Source organism: Thunnus maccoyii, chromosome 17, assembly GCF_910596095.1.
Source record: "Thunnus maccoyii chromosome 17, fThuMac1.1, whole genome shotgun sequence".
NCBI classification, from domain to species: Eukaryota; Metazoa; Chordata; class Actinopteri; order Scombriformes; family Scombridae; genus Thunnus; species Thunnus maccoyii.
Genome location: NC_056549.1, coordinates 3545457 through 3552335, shown reverse-complemented (window position 1 = coordinate 3552335; position 6879 = coordinate 3545457).

The window sequence follows — 6879 nt, the reverse complement described above, 5'->3', positions numbered from 1 at the left end:
CAACATTTGCACTATCAAACAACTAGCAAATGAACCAATGTATCAATGCAACACCCCACAGTGTCAACTATGTATCCATTAACACTTGGAGAGGCAAAAAAAAAGTTATAAAGACACAGTTTGTAGTCACGAGTAACTGCGCTGAACCAAAACGCACAGTTACCACACTAAGGTGAAACAAACAAAGCCAAAAACAACTTACCTGCACTCTGCGTTGAAAACAAGCCTACAAAAGCAACGCCAGTGTGACAAAACGTTTAAACGAGCCCCCAATATGTTAGGGCCTCACCAAACAAAGGCTCCCCCTGGAGACCGAAACATAACAAAGACGCCAAAACCTCTGCTTTAACAACAGCCATTTATTTTTCAACTATTTAACCATACTTAAAAGGTAAAGAAAAAAAACAAACAAAAAGGAGATGAAGATCCCAGCCAAAAAGAACAAAAGATGGGAAGTTACTGGGCCAGCCACGCCATGGGCCGTTGCACCCAGATCATTCCCCTACCTATTAAAAGAAAAGTGTACTCAACCTAATGAAAACCAAACCCGAAAACTAGACTACCGGTAATCTCCATCCCAACCTAAAATAACAAAACCCAACACTCTAAACCATGTTGAGAAGAAAACTAAGAGAAGAAGAAGAAAAATTGCCCATAAACCACTGCTGCTGTCAGTAATCAGGTGTGTGTCCACACCGCCCCTCAGGTTCCCCTTTTCTCTCATGGAATAATTGGCTCCAGGTGCTTCATTCCTACAAAGGAAGGCAGAGGGAGAGAGAGAGGAAGAGCGCCGGAGAGAGAGAAGCGAGAGAGAGAATTTTTTTTTGAATTTTTAAAACACCTTTATTTATCTAGTCGTCAGATCAACAAGCATTAAAAAAACAACAACAGATTCAGCCCAGCATGTGTCCAAAGCAGAGCTCCTCCTCATCAATGGAGCACAGAACATTTTTATAACACCACACAGAGACAAAACAGTCCAGATCATTCATCAACCTGTAATAGTTGTGATCAATTTTTAGTCTGCTGGTTATCATTCTGATCAGTACGGTGATAACATCAAAAGCAAAAGAACCATTTATCTTGTTCTTTCTGCTGATATAAATGGCCATCTTAGCTTGGCCCAACAGAAAGTTGAACAACTGGCACTTGTCACGAGTCCTCCTTGAGTATTTATAACCCAGGATGAAAACCTGTTTGGAGAAAAATTCCCCAAACTCACCAAAGAGCCTCTCCAAGAACAAAAACAGAGGAGTTAACCTCACACATTCCAAAAAACAGTGAAAAACAGTTTCTCTCTGAGGACAGAAAGGACAACACTCAGAAACACTTGGATTTAAAACAGAAATAAAAGCATTTACAGGCAGGACGCCATGTAAAACCCTCCACTGTAAGTCTCCCACCTTCCTGGTTAACGGGGTTTTATAAAGTGCTCTCCATTGAGGCCTCACCTCAGCACTCAGACCCAGGTGAGACCTCCATGGTGTGTCAGCACGCCCCCCCAACTTGGCTTTGTTCACCATCTTTACCAACAGCTGGTACATCATTTTTCCAGTTAAAACATTCAAGTTTGCACCTCCAGGTACAGCACAGTTCAACAAAACACCAGAACAGTCTTTAAAATCAGGAGTCAGTGTGATTGCTGGAAAAGGATCAGAGTCGGTGGGTAAAACAGAGCCCTGGCAGTATGAGACCAGGAGGTTCTGTTCAGTCTGTGAGAGCTGGTCTCTCCACACTCTGAGCTGGTTGGCTAGTAGTCTCTCTGAAAATACTCCTAGCTGAGAAGCCAGAGCAGAAACCATCTCTAGCTTAGGTCCACACAGTCTCACCTGCTGACCCAGTGTGACGACTCCGGAGGAGACAAACTTCTCCATCATTGAGGTTCCCAGTCCACAGAGTGTTTTAAAACGTAGTCCATAGACGACAGGTTCCTTTAAAATCCAGTACAATGAGCTTTCACTCAGCGGCCTGTGCTTCTTAAACATGCCCCACACCTTGAACAGCCCCTGATAAAAATCAGAAAGCCCACTCAGTCTGCGGTTCTGTAGATCCATTAAAAACAAATTCTCAGTCAGTCCTTGACCTCCACCTTGGCCCAGGATCGCCCGAGCCACAGGCCTCCACACCAGATCAGCAGGGCCGGTCAGCAGTCTCTGAATGTGCTGGAGGCGGAAAACAGCACCCCTACTGGCCAGGTGAATCAGTCCTTGTCCTCCGTCGTCTTTAGCTAAGAACAATACACTCTGTGGGATCCAGTGGAGATGATCCCAGAAAAAGTCCACGATCACCCTCTGGATGTTTGACAGAAGGTTAGCTGGAGGATCAACAGAGTACAAACGGTGCCACAACATAGAAGCAATCAGATTATTAATAACCAGAACACGACCTCTAAAAGACAACTTTGGTAAAATCCACTTCCATTTTTTCAGTTTGCCTTCAGCTTTCTCTAAAACATTTTCCCAGTTCTTAGAGACAGTGGTGGGATCTCCGAGGTATACCCCGAGGTATTTGATGCCTCCTTTTTTCCAGGTGAGCCTCCCAGGTAAGCTGAGCTGCTTTAAACCATCACCTACCATCAGAGCTTCACTTTTTTCCCAATTAACTTTTGAAGAAGAGATCAGACCAAAGTTTTCCACACTGTCAGCTAAAGAGTCAATGTCACTCTGTTTTTGGACCAGCACTATGACATCATCAGCATAGGCAGAAAGCTTAACAACAGAGTTGGAACCAGGGAGATTAAAACCAGAGAGTCGTGTTCTTAGTTTGTGTAAAAAAGGCTCTAAGGCCAATGAGTACAACATGCCTGAGAGGGGGCAACCTTGTCTAACCCCCCTCCCCACCTTAAAAGGAGCACTTAAACCACCATTTATTTTAAGTACACTTTCAATGTCTCCATACAAAACCTGGATCTGGGCTATCAGACCTGGATTGAAACCAAAAGCTCTGAGTGTTTGCCACAGGTACATATGTTCAACCTGGTCAAAAGCCTTTTGTTGATCTATGGATATCAGCCCAAGATCTAACCCCAAAGAACTGGAGAGGCCCACAACATCTCTAATTAACGCTATGTTGTCTGTTACCAACCTGCCAGGTACACAGTAGGTCTGATCCACATGAATGACCTGCTCCATCACCTTCCTCATCCTGTTGGCCAGAACCTTGGACAGAAGCTTATAGTCGGTGCAGAGGAGAGAAACAGGACGCCAGTTTTTAATATCCTGTAACTCTCCTTTTTTAGGGAGGAGAGTCAGGACTGCTCTTCTGCAACTTTGAGGCAACCGGCCCTTCTTCACACTGTCATTGAGGACCATCAGGAGGTCCCCACCAAGCACCGACCAGAAAGTCTTATAGAAGTCGGCAGGGAGACCATCAATGCCCGGGGATGTTCCACCCCGCAAACCCTGCAGTGCAGCATACAGTTCTTCAGAAGATATCTCATTCCCCAACTCTGCGTTGGCGTCCTCCGAGACCTTTGGCAGATCTGCATAGAAGAAATGAGACACCTCCGGATTCTCGGTGTACTCCGACCTGAACAAGTCACCATAAAAACTCGCTGCAAACCTGCGAATGTCAGCCGACTCCTGCAGCAGCTGCCCAGTATGTGAGCGTAGTGACATCATCTGCCTCCTCTGCCCATTTTTCCGCTCCAACCCAAAGAAAAAGTGAGAGGGAGCGTCCATCAAAGCCACATTTTGAAACCTACTGTGCACCACAGCACCCCTTGCAGAGGTACCCAGCAAGTCAGCCAAGACAGACCTTTTAGTCTTGAGGTTCTCAATGTGTCCTCTTTCTCCTGTGGAGTCTGCAAAAGCCTGCAACTCCACCACTTCTCTCTCCAGAGCTCTTATAGACCTGGCCATGTTTTTGGAGACATTGAAAGTGTACTGTAGACATAGTTTCTGGATCTGACTTTTCCCAATATCCCACCATTGTTGCAAGGAGCTGTAGAGGGATTTTGTTTCACTAAAATTTTTCCAAAAGAAATTAAAAACATCTTTAAAATTTCCATCTGATAAAAGCGATGTGTTAAAATGCCAATAAGCACTGCCAGATTGTATCTGCTTGATAAAAACAGAACACTGAACCAAAGAGTGGTCGGAAAAACCAACTGGACTTATAAAAGAACTTCTAAAAACATTTAAGTGATGTTTAAAGCAATAAAACCTATCGAGCCTGGCCATGGACAAAAGGTTGTCCTTAGTGTGGACCCAGGTGTACTGACGGTGGCTTTTATGAAAAACTCTCCACACGTCACTCAGCTCATGAGCTTCACTTAACTTTAAAATGCAATTTTTAGAAGCCACGTGTGGCTCTGGATGGTTCCTGTCCATTTTTGGGTTTTCCGTACAGTTAAAATCCCCTCCAAGGAACAGAAACTCATCAGGATGACATTTTTTAATTACATCACTTAAAACGTCATAAAAGTCCAGTCTTTCAGACCCTACAGTTGGTGCGTAAAGGTTGATAAATACCATTTTAACTTTTCCAAAATCAGCTCTTACTTTTAAAATTCTTCCTGCCACAACTTCCTCAACATCAATGTTAATGGGATTGAAATTTTGGTTAAATAAAATTCCAACCCCACCACTCAAGCTGCTCTTATGACTGAGAAAAACCTCCCCCGCCCACTCTCTCCTCCATTCAGCAGCAATTTCTTCAGTACTGTGAGTTTCCTGAACAAAAGTAACATTCAAATGTTTCATACCAATCAGACTAAACAGAGAGGCTCTCTTGGTGATATCCCTCACTCCATTCAGATTTAAAGTGCCAATATTTAAAGTGCACATGTGCAAAATGGGCCAAACGTGGGATAAAAGCACACAAAATAGAAAACTTACAAACATATTATTCATCAGTGCGTATTTGAGTCTTCACCCTCAGAACTATTTTTTTCAGTCTGTAGATCTCTTGATCAGAGAAAACAGGCTGCCCAAACTCTTCTGTGTTTTTCATGTAAACTTTTACTGAGTCCAGAAAAAGTTGCAAGTCTGGAAAATAGTTGTCCACCTTGACTTGTCTCAGCCCCTTTGTGTCCTGTAAGAACTTTTGTACTCTAATGAAAGAATATCCACTCTCTAAGTTGTCAGAGGTCTCATTTTCACAGTCAGAGTGGAACCTTTCCTCTGGTTGAGAGGATGGACACTCTGTCACTGACTTTGACACCTTTTTTATTCTGCCTTCAACTTGTTTGGTTTCTGTATTCTTCCGTTTCACTGATGATTTCACCACATCCTCCTCCATGCACTCTTCCTCCTCCTCCTCTAGCACAGACTCTGCCACCCTGGCAGCAGTCTGTCCCATCCTGCTCATTTCCTTCCTGACAGTTTCCTCCTCCTGATTCCTGCTATCATTTCCCTGTTTGACACCTGTCTCAGCTTCCAAATCGGTTTGTGAATCAGGTGACCCCCCGTCAGCTGTCTCCTTTATGCTTGTATCACCTTGTATGTTTTCATCTTGAGACGCTGCCCCGCTCGACGCAGCACGGACCGGCGACCCAGGCGGCTCCGCAGCAGGAGCCGAACCCGGCTGCACCGGCGGCCCCGGCGGCTCCGCGCCAGGTGCCGGACCGGCCGCCCCTCCCCTCTCTGGGCATGAGCGAACGAGGTGCCCCTCCATACCACAACCAAAGCACTTCATATTATCAGTTGTTACGTGTAAAGTGTAATCAAAGTCATCTACCTTGAACTTGAAAGTCAGGTGTAAGTCTTCCTCATTTCTGTTAAGAATCATGAAAACTTGTCTGCGGAAAGACATGACATGTTTTAACTGAGGGGATTTACAGCCCAGAGGAATCAGTTTTATGGGCGATACGAGTTGCCCGTGCCTGGACAACTCTTTCGCCAGCACTTCATTTCTAATGAAAGGTGGAACATTTGAAATGATGACTTTTTTAGCGGGGTTCACCAACGAAAACACCGGAGTGAAGGTGTCCTGAATAACCACGCCGCTCTCAACCACACGGTTTACTTTGTCCACGCTGTCCAGAAATACAACCACAGAGTTGTTCATCCGGGAGGCAGATTTAATGCTGCCATACCCAACAACCTCACCAACAGCCAGACTACACTCCTCCACACTGCATCTAACCGCCGGAGCCAACTTAATGGCGTGCCGGCGAGTTAGCTTCTCCAAGCCGGAGCCTCCACCTGCTGTCATGCTGACCAGCAAAGCTGGCAGCTGACGCCACCTACACCACCCAAACCTCACCCACACACAGTGAAAGACTCACAAAACAACACGATTCACAGTGACTTTACATACACAAGAAAATACACATAAAAAGATAGAAAAACTCAGTCACTCACAACGCAAACTCACCACCGCACTCACCACACTCACTCCCAGCATGCACTCAGAGAGAGAGAGAGAGAGAGAGAGAGAGAGAGAGAGAGAGAGAGAGAGAGAGAGAGAGAGACAGAGAGAGAGAGACAGAGAAAACACTCCCACAGTCAGTGTGCAGTATTGCACCTACATGCCGTAACAAAGCCTCAAGCTGTGGAAGTTACTGCTTCACTATGATGACTGTTAATACATTTCAGGCAGCTTAAATGACCAAAGTCACCTCTGCAGTGTGCATATAGCATGAAAAACCTTCATATTAAATGTTAAGCTGCCTGAACTGAAGCTCAACTAAGTATAAACAAGTTAACTCAGCATCAGTATGTATTAACGTGCACTGCTGGAGTCTCAGAGACCTCAAACCTTCCAGAGATTAAAGTAGATTTCAGCAGAAAATTCCTCTTTGTCTTTTCATAAAGTGTTGACTGTCTGTTCCTGTGAGCTTCTTGTGTTTCTGATTCTTATCTGGTCATCATTAGAGGGTAAAACCTACAGAGCTCTGCTGCTGTTGTTTCCACATTCTCACTGAAACACTTGACA